The sequence below is a fragment of the Kryptolebias marmoratus genome, linkage group LG13, assembly GCF_001649575.2.
Source record: "Kryptolebias marmoratus isolate JLee-2015 linkage group LG13, ASM164957v2, whole genome shotgun sequence".
Lineage (NCBI taxonomy): Eukaryota > Metazoa > Chordata > Actinopteri > Cyprinodontiformes > Rivulidae > Kryptolebias > Kryptolebias marmoratus.
This window is the reverse complement of record NC_051442.1, coordinates 1,462,297-1,466,552: the sequence shown is the minus strand read 5'-3', so window position 1 is coordinate 1,466,552 and position 4,256 is coordinate 1,462,297. Positions and strand designations below refer to the sequence as shown.

Below are 4,256 nucleotides of genomic sequence, written 5' to 3'. Positions count from 1 at the left end.
CACCTGTTGCTGTCAGTCAGCTGCGTTTCAGCTAATTGTCCCTCTTTTAGAGAAAAAACTGTTTTTAAATAAGCATTTATGACAAGCTACAAGAATTACCGGTGAAATGAACAGATTGTTCAGAAGCAGCTCGTTAACCAGCTAACAGCTAACAGCTAACAGAACTGGAGACGTTTCACTTCCTGCAAAGACCCAAAGTAGCCAAACATTAGCTAGCAGCTAAAAGGAGGACACCACGAAATAAAAGCCAAAAGAAACAAACCGCTAGCTAAAAGCTAAAGGAAAAATAACTTGTGAGAAGTTGCTAAAGGCTAGCTAGAAGCTAAAAGTAACAAAAGGTTAGCTAAAGGGGAGTCTCAGTAATGGTACAGTCCGACTTTTTTTCCCCACCTCAAAGTTTGATAAACTCTTAACTCAGATTAAAAGATTTTCACTTTTTTCTCAGCTTCGACGTGCTCTTCCTCTCAGCACGTAGCTGCAGAGGCTGCCTTCACAACAGTGAGTGAGGTGACCGCAGGGTCCTAAAGCCCGACCCGTTTGTCTGAACTCGGACTGAAACCATCCTCCTGATGAAGATCTGAAGTTTCTCCTCCTCCTCAAACTCATTTTCCCTCCATTGATTGGAACCAAATATATTTTTCATTCTGCACAATAAAGCTCTGCAGCAGGAATCCAATCTCTGCTCTTCCTCCTCCTCCTCCTCCTCCCCCCGGCCTCCCGGGGCTCATGTCTGCAGGTGTTTTACTGGCCACAGAGAGGAGGACTTTCTCCAGCCATAAAAAAGGTAAAGGAGCCATTACCACCGGCCTCAGGGAGGCATCGCCAGCAAATGACCTGGAACCTTTTAAAGCAAACTCAGACAGCTGCTGCTGAACAAACGTTTGTCCACGAGGGGACGAGGGGACGAGGGGACATGTAGATCAGGCCTTTACGGCTAAAACATTAACTTCCTTCTTCTTCTTCTGCAGCTTTGGGGAAGAAATCCATCCTCCCCGCCCAACAGCTGCGCTCAGCTAACTGAAAAGATGTGCTTTTATTTTTTTAGCCTCATTGTTTTACGTTCTCTTATTTTGACGGGTTTCTGGGTGAAATCACCGAGCTGGAAGTTTTAAAGATGAGCCGTACAGACGACTCCTGGAGGATCCAGACCAGAGAGGAATTAATCCCTTCAGAGAGTCCTGGGTCGGTCCCGGGTCAGGAGAACCACGAAGCTTCCTGACCAGAGGCCTGACCTCGGACCTCCTCTCCTGGTCCTCCAGCCTCAGACCAGCAGTTCAGCCACTTGGATCCAGGATCTCGTCCTTTCGGTCCCGATCCAAACCTCAGGACCACATGTGGGGGTCGGATCGTAGACGGACCAGGAAATCCAGAACTTTGTCCCCTGCACGGACCGGAGCGACGTCCCGACTTTAACCCGCCTGATCCCTGAGCGGAATTAAGAAAATCCAAAAACTCTCAGCCTCCGTGTTCACGATGAGGCCGCAGCCGTTTGTTCCGCTCCGAGCCGAGGTTGTTGGAGACAAAACGTGGACGGCGTTAACGAAGGAGTCTCCAAAATGTCCCAAAACGTTTGCGGGGGGTTGTCAGTTTTTATGATTCTTGTTTCTTAAACGTTGCCTCTGATTTATTGTTTCCTGTGAAAATCTCATGGAACAGATCAGAACCGGATCCGACCCGTTATTCGCTGTTAGGTTCAGGACCGGCGGCCATAAAGGACAGGACGAAGCTGAGGACCTGAGCAGATCTTCAGCAGACGTTTGTTAACGAGCGGCCTCGGCGTGTCCGACACGTGCAGCGCGGTCCGTCGGCGTCTAATAGCCGAAACCTTTCAGTAATTGCGGCGGCGCCCGAGGATGTAGAGTGTGTAAGACAGAGGTTTGACAAATGGACGTTTGCAGCACTAATGGGGTGTGAGAACACGGGTCTAATTATACACGCTGCCCACAGGAACGTCCACATTTCATCTCTGACCACAGAACCATGACGGCAGCGAGACGCCGGCGAGTGGGCGGGGCTTCAGAGCGGCTGCTTTTAATTGGACTAAACTGGATTGAAGGGCACCTTCAGCCCCCCCCCCCCCCTGCCGCTCAGCAGACTGCGGTAATTTACCCGACTGTTTCTGTGGGAAACTTTTAAACACTTCCTCTCCCTAATCCTCCCGTGTTGATTCTAACAGATCTGACACGAGACGAGCGGAACGACCTGCGGAGGAAAATCCTTTTATCAGCACGGCCGACCGCGATGAACCCGAGGAACGATGTGTGGAACGAATCAGGGGGTTGTTGGGGCAGCAGCAGAAACCGGAGGAAAAGACGAGGATGTTCAAAACACAAAGGGAGAGGAGAGAAAAACAGATCGGGTTCTAAAACCTCAACAGAACAAATAAAACAGAACAGGTTCCATCGATCAGCAGGTTCTGCTGGGTGTTAGCACAACGCCAGGGCGGAAAGACATCAGCAATGACCTGAAAGAGCTGCTGCACGTCAATCTGAGAGGGGTCAAAGGTCATTTAGAGTCCATCGTTCCACACAGAGAAGAGGAAACATTTCAGACAGATTCACCCAGAAGGTCAGACTGTGCAGTGAGCTCCACCTCAGACTCTACAGGCCTCAGTCAGCAGGTCAAAGGTCAAAGGTCAAAGCCTCAACATGGCAGCTCGACTTGAAGGAACCAGAAGACTTCTGGACCAGAACCAGAACCAGAGGACAGATGTTTACCCAGAATGCACTGCAGCTGTCAGCACAGTGGTGGAGGGCTGACGGTTTGGGCTGATTCTGGAGTCAGATGTGAGGCCGTCTGTCCAACAAACAGAACGGTCCAGAACCAGAACCAGAACCTCAGAGAGCTGAAGCAACGCTGGAAAGAAGAGTGGGCCACAACTCCTCCACAACCAGGAACCCACTGACGTTCTGCAGCTTTCATAAAGAACGTCTCGGTGGATCTGTTCCGTGTTTTTCTTCACCTGAGGTCCGATTTGAATCGACCCGATCGGTTTTATTCCGTCCTTAAAGACGGAGGACTTTCTTTTCCCCACCAGAAAATCTGAGAAGATGAACGGAAAACAAAGACTCGACTGTAACCTCTGGTTTGTCTGCAGGGAGACAGAAAGAAAAGCAATCAACTTCTGCTCCCGGTTCTGCAGCTCTGTGCGGTTCTGGTGGACCGCCAGCGAGCAGGAAATTGCCAGCAGCCATCTTAATAACGTCGGCCCGTGTTGGCTGAGGGGGCTAAATATTGTTTGGATTGTTGTTTGCTAAAAATAAGTTTGGACAGGAGAAATATTGAATTGAGCTGGAGCCACGTCAACCTCCGGGGCCAGAAGACAAGAACAGTTAATTCCTTCACCTGCTGCTGCAGAACAACCAGGAGAACCATTTTATTTTTATTCTGGGATTTTTCCATCAGATACACAACTTAAATCAGGCTTAAATTCAGGCGATCACAGACCTCGGCTGGTTGGTAATATGAAACTAAAACTGAACTTCTGCAGCAGATTGGATTTTTTTAGTTGATTTTTCTCTTTACTGTTGATTTTTTTACACAAGCACCATAAAAACATCACAAGACCCTAAATAAGTTTAAATTCTGCAGCTTATTAATAAAAAAACCACAAATACTATAAGATACAGAAAACCAGAAGCAGAGAGAATCAAAGACAGCAGCTCTAAGCTTTTCTGAGGCGTCGTTTTCAGATAAAAATAAAACTTTTTCAGAGTTTGGATCAACTGTAAAAAACCAAACCGTACAGCTGAGGAGAAAAGTTCACAACTAACCTTATTTCTGTTTAAAGCCACAAACAGAAGTTGGGAAATAACTGCTTAAACATCTTAAAGGAATTAAACTCTGTTCCGTAAAACAACGGAGTGACACATTTAAAGAGATAAAGTGCTGATTTGTCAACTTAAAAAAAAAAGAGTTTGAGTCCTTATTAATTGAAGAATGACTCAGTATGATTGGTTCTAAAGTTTAATCAATCCCTCCAGGATTTCGTGGGCATTTTTTGTGATTGTTGCGGCTAAAATGCCTGATTTTGCGGGGCATTTTTCTAAAAGTTGTGATTTTTTTTTACTAAAATCAATAAAAAACCATAACTTTTAATATCTAAACCAAAAATCCTTCCTAGTTTTGTAAGATAATTCCCAACAAACATTGACATTCTCAAAAGGTGCTTTATTTGAGAACTTTGATAGCTTCTAAACTGACATTCATGAGCATTTCTGGATTGTCCCTGGTCTGCAGCTCTCCTCACATGTTTT

General features: G+C 46.5%; 1 protein-coding gene across 2 annotated transcripts in view; it reads right to left on the bottom strand.

The window, feature by feature from the left end:
- Nucleotides 1-4,256, bottom strand: part of sgcd (sarcoglycan, delta (dystrophin-associated glycoprotein)) — a 202,888-nt gene that overhangs the window by 4,992 nt on the left and 193,640 nt on the right. The window lies entirely within an intron of this gene.